Source organism: Phyllobates terribilis, unplaced genomic scaffold, assembly GCF_046119375.1.
Source record: "Phyllobates terribilis strain yellow unplaced genomic scaffold, ASM4611937v1 Scaffold_12__6_contigs__length_324123572, whole genome shotgun sequence".
Lineage (NCBI taxonomy): Eukaryota > Metazoa > Chordata > Amphibia > Anura > Dendrobatidae > Phyllobates > Phyllobates terribilis.
The window spans coordinates 256250731-256265209 of NW_027362772.1; the positions used below are offsets into that span (position 1 = coordinate 256250731).

Here is a 14479-nt window from a genome sequence, read left to right on the forward strand (position 1 = left end):
CTAGCCATATAGCCAAATGAGGGCATGTTTTTTTGCGGCATGAGTTGTATTTTTGATTGGCACCATTGATTTTATCATATAGTGTACTGGAAAACGGGGAAAAAAATTCCAAGTTCGATGAAATTGCAAAAAGAGTGCAACTCCACAATTTTATTGTTTTCTTTATTTACCATGTTCATTATATGGTAAAACTGACTTGGTAATATGATTCCCCAGAACTGTAGAGGTACGCAGATTCTAAACATGTATAATTTATTTTTATTTAAACTGTGAAAAAGATTTCCAAAATTAGTATGAAAAACATTTTTTTGCGTTTGTTGCCATTTTCCGAGACCCGTAGCGTTTTCATTTTTCGGGATCTGGGGCTGTTTGATGGCTTATTTTTGCGCTATGAGCCAACATTTTTGCTGATACCATTTTGGGGTAGATAAGATGTTTTGATCGCCTCTTTTTGCATTTTATTGCAATGTTACAACTGCCAAAAAGCATAATTCTGTCATTTTGATTTTTTTTCATTACACCATTTGTCTATCAGATTAATTTATTTTATATTTTGATATATCAGGCTTTTAAGAAGGCAGCGATATCATATATGTGTATTTAAAAAAAAATAGTTTTATTTTTAATGGGGCAAAAAAGGGTGAATTGAGCATTTGTTTTTGTTAATTTTTTTCATATTTTTAAAACTTTTTTTTACTTATACTAATGTATTTAATAGTCCCCTTAGGGCAGGGTTCCCCAACTCCAGTCCTCAAGGCCCACCAACAGGTCATGTTTTCAGGATTCCTTAGTATTGCACAGGTGATAATTCCATCATCAGCACAGGCAATCGTTACATCACCTGTGCAATACTAAGGAAATCCTGAAAACATGACCTGTTGGTGGGCCTTGAGGACTGGAGGTGGGGAACCCTGCCTTAGGGGACTTGAAGCTGTGATCATCGAATCGCTTGTACTATACACAGCAGTGCGTCAGCACTGCTATGCATAGCTAAAATCACGATCTCCTTTGAACGCCAGCTAAACACTGACTTTCACTGGGGGATCATGATGACAAGCACAGAGGTCATCAGCAGACCCCCAGCTGCCATGTCAACCCAACGGCGCCTTCCGATCATGTCACAGGCGCACCAATGGTCGCGTATAGTGATGAGCAAGCATACTCACTAATGCTCGGTGCTCGTACGAGCATCTCACTGCTTTCCGGGGTTGTTCGGCGGGAGCTCGGGTACCGTCCCTGCATGTTTGGCGCTCTTTACAGAGCCAATGAACATGCAGGGATTGCCTGCCAATCACTGTAATGCCGCAGCCATGTTAGTTGTGGCATTACAGTGATTGGCTGGCCGCACAGCATCTTCAGGTCTAGATCAGACCTGGCTCCGCTGTGCTCGTCACAGTCACTCCGGATCAGACAGTGTAGGCAGAGCTGCTGCTGAGCTAGGGAGAGAGTCGCTTGTTTATTAGGTAGTGTAGGTAGAACAGAAGTATATTACACATATCCATCTCAACAAACAGTCCTTCTGAGGACTAATCCATCTGCAGAGATGTCAGGCATGCAGTGTATATAGGCAAGCAGGCAGTGTATATAGCAGACTGCAGTGCATATAGCACAAGAGGCTCCATTCCAGTTTTGTCTGCTGCTGCTGCTTCTGTTAGATATTTTTAGACATAGGCCCAGGTCTCAGGGGCCAGGAATAATTTTTTTGGGATCTTAATCTTAATCCTCATTATTTGCTTAAAAAGCAATCAAGAGAACACCGTTTTTCTGCGCCATTTGCTTGATGGCACTGAAGAATACAGCCAGGTCCTTTCCATATTACAGCGCTAAAAATCCAGCTATTTAAAACTGTGGTTTGTCCGTCACAAGGATCACATATAATTGCGCTGAAAATACTGCCATTTCTGGCCTCCATTGAAATCTTGTTTCAGTGTGTCAGTGAAGCTATTGACACCAGTTTGCTGTTCAAAATAGTTACCTACAGGCCAGGTATTTAAAACTGTGGTTTGTCCATCACACGGATCACATATAAGTTCACTCCAAATTCGGCCATTTGTAGTGAGCGTGGAAGATATTGTCCTCCATTTAAAATGGGCAAGGCACATGGCAAGGGACGGAAAACTGGAAGTGATTTTGATGGTGATGGTGCATGCAGAGGCCGAGGCCGTGGGCAAGCTGAAATTGTGCCACAACAAACACCCACATCTTTTTCGCTTGACCTTCCTGTCCCAATTAATAGGGGACCGCAGAACACCACTATTGAACACAGCTGTGCGAAGACCAGATGGACCAATGTGGATTGAAAACGGCCAAGAGGCCACTCACCTACTGGAGTTGTGCACCCCTGCACAACCCCGGTGACTGCTAGAAGGTGGAGAGAGGGTGAGTCTCACTGCGTGGTGCAGGCCGGTGGGCTGACCACGTGCTAGGTGCCGCGGACCGCTGGCTGTGCTCGCCGCTTCCGGGTTCCTGGTCGCGGCGCATGTGACCGGCCGCGGACCACGTGGCTCGGGACCGGATGCGCGTCACCGCAGGTCCTATGGGTTTGAAACAGGCGGCTCTCTTGCCGCAGATCCTTGAATGACGAGTGAGGAAGGAAATTGCAGGGATGGTTGGCAATTGATCCATAAAGCTGCTGCTGCCGCTGGCTCTCAGAGGGACTAGGAAACTATGTATAAAAGAGAAGTGGTCTATGGAGCGCTAAAGTGATCACTGGAGAAATCAGATTTGGGGCTAAAAACATTTAATAAGCCCTTTCCACAATGCGTTTCGATAGTAAACTATCTTCATCAGGTGGTACAAGGGTATGAACACAGGATAAAACATATATATGCAAAGCTTCACAATGATTGGTTGGTATACTAATTAGTTTTTCAATAATTAATTCAAACACTAATTAATTGAACCTGGGTTCACAAGGAACCCTTCATGTGCCGGTGTGCATGTGCCTCCAGTAATCACACATGGACAACCTTCACATGAATTCAAAAGCCAAAAATACATTGGATAAGACATGGAATATAGCAATACATGTTAATAGACAATATTAAGAAGTACATTGTTAATTGCAAAATAGACACAAGAATTATTGTGTTATGACATATTACATATTACTAATAAGTTTTACAATAATTAGTTCAAACACTAATAAGATGAACCTAGGTTCACAAGGACCCCTACATGTGTCAGTGTGCATGGGCCCCCAACAGTCGCACATGGACAACCTTCATATGAAGAAGAAGAAATTTTTAGATATAACACAATTCAGGGTCCCCTTCTTCTATTTGCTCCCCAAGATACACAAAAGCCCTACAAACCCCCCTGGTCGCCCAATCATCTCGGGAATTGGTTCCATTACCAGTAACCTTTCCCATTACATTGATCTCTTTCTTCAAAAATATGTCCTCAAGCTTTATTCTTACCTGAGAGATTCTTCTCAATTAATCAAACTCTAGTAATTAGTGTTTGAATTAATTATTGCAAAACTAATTAGTATACCAACCAATCATTGTGAAGCTTTGCCTATATATGTTTTATCCTGTGTTCATACCCTTGTACCACCTGATGAAGATAGTTTACTATTGAAACGCGTTGTGAAAAGGGCTTATTAAATGTTTTTATCCCCAAATCTGTTTTCTCCAGTGATCACTTTAGCGCTCCATAGACCTCTTCTCTTTTATACATAGTTCCACACGGTCAAGTCTCAGTAGCCGTGAGTCTGGACCGCATATTCCTCACCCTGAACCTCCTTCCTCCCACCATGCCGAGTGCCCAGAGACAACTGATACCACACTTGGACACTCCGAAGAGCTGTTCACTTTTCCATTTATAGATTCGGGCCTCTCGCCCAGTCCACTCGAAGCGGGGCAAGAGGAGATCGCATGTAGCGATGCCCAAATATTTGAGCAGCCACGGTCACACGAAGGTGACGGTGGGAAAGTGTCATAAGAGATGGACGATGATGAGACACAATTGCCGGAAAGTCAGGAGCAGGACCAGGGTGCAGAAGTGGAAGACGAGGTGGTGCATGATATAGTAACTGACCCAACCTGGCAGGAGGACATGCAGAGCGAGGACAGCAGCACACAGGAGGAGGGAGGGAGAGCACCCCAACAGGCAGGAAGAAGCAGTGTGGTGGCCACAGACAGAAGGCAGGCAACCGTTCCCCGTAACACCAACACGAAGGAAGTTGCCAGTACAACTGTTAGGTCTTCCCGAGTCTGATTGTTTTTTAAAGACTCTGCCAATAACCTCAAAAAGGCCATTTGCACCACTTGCCAGGCCAGCATCAGCAGGGGTGGCAAAACTACGAACCTGACCACCACCAGCATGATCAGGCACATGGCAGCAAAGCACCCGACTTTGTGGGCCAAACCCCAGGGTCCAGGAACAGTGTCTGCGGGAGGCACCACTGCTTCTTCCACTGTTGTGCATGCAAGCCAATCCCCTGTCCAAGGTGCATGCAAAGATGCCTCCTGCCGTGCACCTATCGTTGCACACTCTCAACTAGCAGCATCAGGAAGCACGTCCGCATCCTTGTCCCAGAGCAGCGTTAATACCCCAGTCCTTGGAACAAAAGTGCAAATATGCAGCCAATGCCCCACAGGCCCCACTACTAAATTCCCACATTTCGCTACTGCTTGCGCTCGAAATGTTGCCTTTTAGGCTCATGGAGACGGAAGCATTCCGCAACCTGATGGCGGCGTCCGTCCCACTGTACTCGGTCCCCAGTCACCACTATTTCTCCCGGTGTGCCGCCCCCGCATTGCACAAGCACGTGTCCCAAAACATTAGCGGTGCCCTCAGCAACGCAGTTACCGGGAAAGTCCACCTAAACACGGACACGTGGACAAGTGCTTGTGGGCAGGAACGGTACATCTCACTGACGGTACACTGGGTTAACATAGTGGAAGCCGGGACCCAGTCGGACCCTGGGACGGAACACGTCCACCCGAAGCCAAGGATTGCGGGCCCTAGGTCAATCAGGGTTTCCCCCACAGTCTACAACTCCTGCACCTCCTCCTCTTCAGCCTCCATCTACGAAATGGCCACATCAGTCACAAGCTGGAAGCTTTCAGCACTGCCTCGGCCAAGCAGCTACAGGCTGTGCTGAAGCTAATATGCTTAGGTGACAAAACCGCACAATGCTGAAGAGTTGTGGACAGCTCTGAAAGAGCAGGCAGATCTGTGTATCACACCGCTGAACCTACAACAGGCATGGTCGTATGTGACAATGGCCGGAACATGGTGGCGGCTCTGAGGCGAGGCGAGCTCACACACGTACCATGCCTGGCCCATGTGCTTAACCTCGTGGTTCAGCAGTTAAGCAGATCTGGCAACTCCGGGTAGGATTTGAGAAGGATTTTATCTGCTTGTTAAAGTACGCCGCCTGTGTGCCCATTTTAGAAAGTCACCTACAGCTTCCGCCGCACTTGCCGTGTTTCAGCAACGTTTGTTGCTTCCGGCTCACAGACTGGTGTGTGATGTCCCCATGCGTTGGAACTGTACACTGCAGATGTTAGGAAGGATTTGTGAGCCGAAGAGGGCAGTTGTTGAGTACCAGCATCACCAAGGCCGTCGGTATTCAGTATAGACTCCACACATAAGACCTCCGGAGTGGACATGGATGTCAGACATATGTACCCTCCTCCAAAGCTTTGAGGACTCCAAAAAGATGGTGAGCGGCAATGATGCCATAATTAGCATCACCATCCCGCTTCTCTTCTCGCCTTCTGAAACGCTCTCTGCTCACAATCAAAGAGAATGCATTGCAGGCGGAGCACGATGAGATGGAGCAAGGAACCATACAGGGTGATTACACACAGCCCAGCCTCATCTCATCCCAACGTGGATTGGCTGACAATGAGGAAAAGGAGGAGGAGGAGGAAGAACAGGAGCTAGTTTCATGTGCTATAGACAGTACTACCTGCACAACTGTCATACCGTCTGTTCAGTGTGGATGGCCTGAGGACAGAGATGAGGAGGAGGAGGAGACCATGGTCACTCGTCCTCTTGGTGAAGACACAGAAGTCTTGCCTGTTAGCAGTCTGGCACGCATGGCTGAGTTTATATTACGCTGCCTTTCCCATGACCCTCGCGTTCTCAAAATTTTGGGCTACAGACATTACTTCTAGACCCACGCTACAAGGAGAACTTTATATCTCTTATTCCTGAGGCGAACAGGTCTACAAAAATGGGGCAGTACCAGAAGGCCCTTTTTGCGGAACTATTAAAAAAATTCTCATCTGAAAACGATGGCGGCAGAGGTCACAGTTCGTTGGACAGCCAAGGACTACAAGCGAGAGAGACACAACGCCAGTCCAGCAGAGGCAGGGGAACACTGTCAAAGTTCTGGGAGAATTTTCTCAGCCCCTCCCATCGCACAGGCCCTGAGGCGCGGGGTACTCTCACAAGGAGTGCAAAGTTTGGGAGGATGCTGTAGGAGTACCTTGCTGACCGTACCAACGTCCTCCGTGATTCCTCTGTGCGTTATAATTATTGGGAATCCAAGCTGGATATGTGGAATGAACTGGCTCTCTACGCCTTGGAGGTCCTGGCCTGCCCTGCCGCTAGAGTTTTATCAGAGCTGTTTTTAGTGCCGCTGGTGGAATTATAACTGAGAAGCGCATCCGCCTGTCAACTGAAAATGCTGACAGGCTGACTCTTATAAAAATGAACAAGGGCTGGATTGGGCCAGACTTCTAAACACCACCGAATGATAGTCGGGTAACATAAACTCAAATCCAGTGTCTTTTGTTGGGAGGTATATTCCCATGCTCCTTTTCTCACCCACACATGGGTATACGCTTCCTGATTTTGGCTATTTGCTCTTGTCCTCCTCCTTCTCCTCATCCTCATCCTCCACCACCATATCACCAGGGTGACCATTTTCCGTGATGCAACACCCACATAATTTTTTTAAAGGGTGTTTATGATGCCCGTAAAAAATTTTTTTTATACAGTATGTTCATGTATACCCCCCAGGGGTAAATGTTTGTCAGCCCATACACTTAGTGCATGGGCATTACAAGTATAAGAGACCCTTTCTTTTCTAATGGGAACATTTTTATGAGGCCCTCCTCCACGTCTCTTCCAAGGGGCATTGGAGTGCCTCCCAATTTTTGGCAGCCCTTGCATTCACTGCATAGGCCAACACTGTGGGAGACCCACTTCCTAATAATGGGAACATTGTTTTCAAGAGGCCCTCTGACCTCCACATCTCTTCCAAGGGGCATTGGAGTGCCTCCAAATTTTTGGCAACCCTTGCATTCACTGCATAGGCAAACACAATGGGAGACCCACTTCCTAATAATGGGAACATTGTTTTCAGGAGGCCCTCTGACATCCACGTCTCTTCCAAGTGGCATTGTAGTAGGTCCAAATTTTTGGCCGCCCTTGCATTCACTGCATAGGCAAACAGTATGGGAGACCCGCTTCCTAATAATGGGAACATTGTTTTCAGGAGACCCTCCCCTAAGTCACTTCAAAGGGGTATTGGGGTGCATCCAAATTTTGGGCAGCCCTGCCACTCACTGCATATGCAAAAACAGTATAGGAGACCCACTCTTTAGTAATGGGAATGACGCGCCCATGGGATGGGGACGACTCGGTGCCCGGGCCTTGTTGTTGGTTTTGGCGATGTCGCGGTGGCCGGCTTCGGGGGCCATACCCTGGGGTTACTCTTAAAAGCAAAGGAAGGGGGAAAAAGGTGTATGGGAAAGGGGAAAGTTCGTGACGCCACCCGTGGTGTCTGGTGAGGATCACAAGCGCTGTGACAGTCTTCTGAGGCCGGTGTTCAGGCAGCTATAGATGGTTTGGCTCCCCACAGGTGGAGCGGGGCTCAGGGCAGTGTAGGGAGGGATGCAGAATAGGGCGCTGGTGGGTGCAGAGCCGCGGAGAGAAAGAACAGACAGAGGCAGTAGTTGAAGTAATCCAAGCCTTTACTCACGGTATCGTTTTCTCAGCTCAGAGCTTCTCTCTGCTGTCACACGGCGAGCTGCGGCCGCCATGGTGGGGTTCAGCACACTCCAGGTAGTTCAGAAGCATTGGACAGGACCCCCACTCTAAAGTGTTCCTCTCCTGTTGTACTTCTCCCGCCTTGTGTCCCCCACTGAGTCCCGTACGGGTACTGCAATGTCCCTTGTGTGTAACGTGTAGTTCCCGGACCAACTGGGTGCCCTTTTTGGTGACTTGTGGTGAGAACGTGGCGTAAGGCCGGGTCCCTCTGGATGAACTCAGATTAGGGCATGCAGGTGGCGACTCTGCTCCGTCCGTATCCCCCTGGGATCCACATAAGCCTCCGGACTTTTCCGACAGAGACGTGAAGTGCAAAGTCAGATAATCGGGGACCGGTACCCCCTCTTGCGGCAGGGTCTCTCTGGCTGGGCCAGAATAAGGTATGCAGGTGGCGACTCCGCTCCGTCCGCACCCCCTGAGATCCTTTCGCCTGTGGAGCCTATCTCCTCTGCTCCCCTCCTGGGCCTTCTTGGTTGGACTCTGACCGGGGACAGAGACGGTTTTAACTCTGCCCCAATCCCTCGTCTCGAGGCCTGAGACCGGGAACCGTGGACCCTGAGGCGGCTGCAGCCTTGTGCTGACCTGCCGTCCCAAAGACCCACGACCAAAGACCCAGTTCTTAAAATGGCCTCCAGTTATATATGATGCTATTAAGTGCTAAAGTAAAGTGCTTCCTCCACCCTCACTCACTACATGGTTCCCCCTAACTTTGGTTCCCCCCAACTCCTCCATTCAGGCCCGGGGCAGCACTATGGTGCTTTAGGCCCCCTTCAGAACTGGAGTGGTGTAGTGTTGAGTGTGTGGTTGGGGTCCTGTGAGGTACTCCATCCTTACCTGGGAGTGGAGATACCACGCCTCATTCTGAGGTGCAGTACCCCTGTGGCGACTGAACCCTCAGGGGCACCACAGGAACAACAAAGCATAGCCAGCTGATGGCTCTCTAAGAATAGTGAGGACCGACTGCTGGTCCTTTAAGAATAGTAAAGGCCCCCTGATGGCCCTATAAAAATAGGCTTTGTGAGTGGGAATCTGTGACTTTTAGAGTCCCTCCTTTATAAATGAAACAGGATGTGTCTGAACATGTCTCACACACCACATGGCTAGATAAGGTTGTAAAATGTTAAAATGATATTTCCCGGTGAATGCATTTGAAAGCAATACAAAAGTGCAAAAACGCTACGTGTGAACATAGCTCCAGGTGTGAAGGAGTATTTTTGTATTTGGTTATTTATTTTGCCTTATATACAAGTCATTACCCTGGAAAGGATGTTCCTTAACATATTTCCCAGGAAAATTCCTTTTGGTTTCGTTTTAGTATGTTTTATTGTGAGTCCGTAAAAGTGGCGCAATACCTCTGATAACATTGTTGACAGCAGTGACCTGGGAGTCAAAAATGCTTCCAGGGGTCTTCCCCATGCTGTTCCCATGCCATTTGAGCACTGTTCCCATCGATTTGGGCAATTTTTAAGCCCTCTGCAGACTGCCGGGGGGAGTTGCCTGAAAAATGCTCGAGTTTCCCATAGACTTACATTGGACTCGTTGCTCGATTCGAGCACCCGAGTATTCCAATGTGCCCGACCCGAGCATTGAGCACCCGAGCATTTTAGAGCTCGCTCATCTCTAATTGCGTATAATGGCACACTCTCTGCCGATGCGTGTTAATTGACGCTGTCAGAGATTGACAGAGGGATTTAACCTGTTAAAGCCCCCCAAATTATGTCCAGTTTGCCTTTTTTTCTCTGTTTTTTGTGTTGTTGAAAAACACACAAAGTAAATAAACTTGTGTATAACAAAACATGTGGAATTGCAATAATTTTCTGGGAAAAATACTTCATTTTCTGGTACTATTTTAGGGGTGCCAACACTTTTTGCCATGACTGTATATAAAGTATATACATATACTGTATATAAATAATTTAAATCTCAGATCTAGCCCAAAAGAGACATGTTTTGTCCATGTAGGCTTATAGTACCAGGAGAGGCATGTAGGCAGAGTAGTACCCATCAGACGGGAAGTAACTTTGGAGCGGTTGATGGGCACACATGAATTGGCCAATTTATGCGCTAAGAACCTCCGTTTTTTAAACAAGTATAGCTTACTGAGTATTAATACAATTTAGATCAGGGGTCTCAAACCCAGCTGGGCATAAGGGCCCCACACGGAAAAACATTTAATTTGGGGGGCTGCATTATTTGCATGACAAAGTGACATTTTTAGTGATACCATTTTATTTTCTATACACCTTTTGAACTGGTCCTCATCTTGCAGACATGGTCTCCCATCCAGATTCGCCATATTGCGGACATGGTCTCCCATCTAGGTCCTTCATATTGCAGATATGGTCCCCCATCCAGGTCCCCATATTGCAGACATGGTCTCCCATCCAGGTCCTTCATATTGCAGACATGGTCTCCCATCCAGGTCCTTCATATTGCAGACATGGTCTCCCATCCAGGTTCCCCATATTGCAGACATGGTCTCCCATCCAGGTCACCCATATTGCAGACATGGTCTCCCATCCATGGTCTCCCATCCAGGTCCCCCATATTGCAGACATGGTCTCCCATCCAGGCCCCCCATATTGCAGACATGGTCTCCCATCCAGGTCCCCCATATTGCAGACATGGTCTCCCATCCAGGTCCCCCATATTGCAGACATGGTCCCCATATTGCAGACATGGTCCCCCATCCTGGTCCCCCATATGGCAGACATGATCCCCCATCCAGGTCCCCCATATTGCAGACATGGTCACCCATATTGCAGACATGGTCCCCATATTGCAGACATGGTCCCCCATCCTGGTCCTTATCTTGCAGTCATGTTCCCCATCCAGGTCCCCATGTTGCCGACATGTCCCCCATCCAGGTCCCCCCCCCATACTGCGCACAGGGTCCGCCCCCCCCATACTGTGCACAGGGTACGCCCCCCCCATACTGCGCACAGGGCCCCCCCCGTACTGCGCACAGAGTCTCCGTCCCCCCATACTGCGCACAGGGTCCTCATCTCCCCATACTGCGCACAGGGTCCCCATTCCCCAATACTGCGCACAGGGTCCCCATCCTCCCATACTGCGCACAGGGTCCCCGTCCCCCCCTTACTGCGCACAGGGTCCCCATCCCATCATACTGCGCTCAGGGTCTCCGTCCCCCCATACTGCGCTCAGGGTCCCCGTCCCCCCATACTGCGCACAGGGTCCCCGTCCCACCATACTGCGCTCAGGGTCCCCGTCCCCCCATACTGCACACAGTGCCCCCCCCCATACTGAGCGCTGTATTTCACATGACAGAGAAAAAAAAAAGATTCTCACCTGTCCTCCGTTCCCTCGATGTAAAGTCCTTAATATTGTTGAGAGAGCATGCTCGACACTGCTCGTTACTCGCCCGAGCATCTCACTACTCGTGATGTTCGGCGAGCACCGAGCATTTCCGGGTTACTCGGGCGGGAGCACGGGTAACCGCCATGCACGTTTGGCGCTCTTTACAGAGCCAATGAACATGCAGGGATTGCCAGCCAGTCACTGTAATGCCTTGTTGTTTGTGGGCATTACAGTGATTGGCTGGCCGCACAGCGTCACCCCGAGTATTTAAAACCGGGCGCCGCCATCTTGGACACAGTCGCTCCGGATCAGACGGTGTAGAGAGGGTGCTGCTGAGTTAAGGAGAGATATATAGTGCGAAATAGGTAGTGTAGGGTCTCTAAAGCCTGCCAAATCAAACAAACAGTCCTTCTCAGGACTAATATCCATCCCAGATATCAGGCAGGCAGGCTGTATAGGAGACACAGTGGTTATACCAGCAACCGCTGCATTACAGTCCTGTGTGCTCCTGTTGGTCAAATTGCTAGACTTATCACCCCGGTCTCAGGGGCCAGGAAAAATTATTTTTTTTCATCTAAATCCTGTATTTTTTTTCCCTCAGTCAGACTGTACAAATACGCGTCTTCTTAACCTTTTGGCACCCCCCCCCAAAAAAAAAAAAATTGAATGTGTCTGTGACTGTTCAGACACCAATATATCTGTTTAAAAGAGTCTGGTGTAGGCCAGAAAAATAGAACTGTGGTTTTGCAGTTCCACGGGTCAAATCTCTGTATTATCCTGCTTTTGGCATTTTTTGCCGTAAAAAAAAATAGTAATAGTGTCTCCCTGACTGGTCAGACACCAATATATCTATTTAAAAGATTCTGGTGTATGCCACATAACTATAACTGTGGTTTTGCAGTTCCACGGGTCAAATCTCTGTATTATCCTGCTTTTGGCATTTTTTGCTGTAAAAAAAAACATTAATAGTGTCTCCCTGACTGGTCAGACACCAATATATCTGTTTAAAAGATTCTGGTGTACGCCACATAACTATAACTGTGGTTTTGCAGTTCCACGGGTCAAATCTCTGTATTATCCTGCTTTTGGCATTTTTTGCCGTAAAAAAAACTGTAATAGTGTCTCCCTGACTGGTCAGACAACAATATATCTGTTTAAAAGAGTCTGGTGTAGGCCAGAGGAATAGAGCTGTGGTTTTCCTCTTCCACGGTTCTAATCTCCTTTTTATTACCCTTTTTCCATTGATAGTGCGAGTATAAGCTATTTTACTTCATTTACAATGGGCAAGGCGCGTGGCAAGGGACGTGGAACTGAACGTTCTGGTGATGGTACGTGTAGAGGACGGGGCCGTGGCCAAGGTGAAAATGTGCCACAACCAACAGCCACATCTTCTCGCTCCCACTTCTTGACCGAATTACTAGGGAAGCACACTACAACACCAGTATTGCGAACTGATCCGTGTGAACAGGTTATTAATTGGATAGCAGATAATGCTTCCAGTTACCTGGGCACCACCACCTCCGGTCAAGTTTTAGTAGCCATGAGTCTCGACCGCATACTCCTCCTCACCCTGATGCTCCTTCCTCCTACCATGCCGAGTGTCCTCAGACAGCAACTGATCCCACACTTGGACAACTCTGAAGAGCTGTTCACTGGTCCATTTCCATATTTGTGCCCCTCGCCTGCTCCGCTTGAAGTGGTGGAAGAGGAGATCCCATGTAGCGATGCCCAAATATTTGAACAGCCACGGCCACAGGAAGTCGACGCTGGCAATTTGTCACAAGAGGTGGACGAAGACGAGACACAATTGCCACAAAGTGAGGAGGAGGATCGTGGTGCGCAAGTGGAAGAGGAGGAGGTGGTGGATGATCTAGTAACTGACCCAACGTGGCAGGAGGACACGCAGAGCGAAGCCAGCAGCACATAGGGGGAGGGAGGCAGAGTACACCAACAGGCAGGAAGAAGCAGTGTGGTGGCCGCACACAGAAGGCGGACAACAGTTCCCCGTAACACCAACACGAGGGATGTTGCCAGTACAACCGGTAGGTCTTCCAGAGTCTGGAATTTTTTTAAAGACTGCTGATAACCCCAAAAAGGCCATTTGTACCACCTGCCATGCCAGCATCAGCAGGGGTGACAAAACTACCAGCCTGACCACCACCAGCATGATCAGGCACATGGCAGCAAAGCACCCGACTTTATGGGGCGAACCCCAGGGTCCACGACCAGTGTCAGCGGGTGTCACCACTGCTTCTTCCGCTGTTGTGCGTGTAATAGAACCAACTGTTGTGTGTGCAAGGCAATCCCCTGTCCATACTGCATGCAAAGATGCCCCCTCCTCTCAGTTTTCACTTGTTATGGCAGTTTCTCAAAAAACAGCATCAACATCCACGTACACGTCCCACCGCAGCGTTCAATTGTCCATATCCCAGAGCTTTGAACGAAAGTGCAAATTCACAGCCAACGCCCCACAGGCCACAGTCCTAAATTCGCACATTTCACGACTGCTTGCGTTGGAAATGCTACCTTTTAGGCTGCTGGAAACGGAATCCTTCCGCAACCTTATGGCAGTGGCCGTCCCTCGGTACTCGGTCCCCAGCCGACACTATTTTGCCCGGTGTGCCATCCCCGCACTACACAAGCACGTGTCCCAAAACATCTGCCGTGCCCTCAACACCGCAGTTACTGACAACGGACACGTGGACAAGTGCTTGTGGCCAGGGACGGTACATCTCCCTGACAGCACACTGGGTAAACATAGTGGAAGCCGGGACCCAGTCGGACCTTGGAACGGAACACATCCTCCCCACACCGAGGATTGCGGGCCCTATGTCAGTCAGAGTTGCCCCCACAGTGTACAGCTCCTGCGCATCATCCTCCTCCTCCTCCTCATGTTCAGCCTCCATCTCAGATATCACCACATCAGTTACAAGCTGGAAGCACTGCAGTACTGCCTCAGCCAAGCGGCAACAGGCTGTGCTGAAACTCATAAGCTTAGGTGATAAACCTCACATTGCTTGTGAGTTGTGGACAGCTGTGAAAGAGCAGGCAGATCAGTGGCTGAGACCGCTGAACCTACATCCAGGCATGGTCGTGTGTGACAATGGCCGTAACCTGGTGGCGGCTCTGAGGCGAGGTTAGATCACAC

General features: G+C 48.8%; 1 protein-coding gene across 2 annotated transcripts in view; it reads left to right on the plus strand.

Moving 5' to 3' along the window:
- LOC141171580 (transmembrane protein 26-like) overlaps positions 1–14479 on the plus strand; it is a 54900-nt gene that overhangs the window by 21794 nt on the left and 18627 nt on the right. The window lies entirely within an intron of this gene.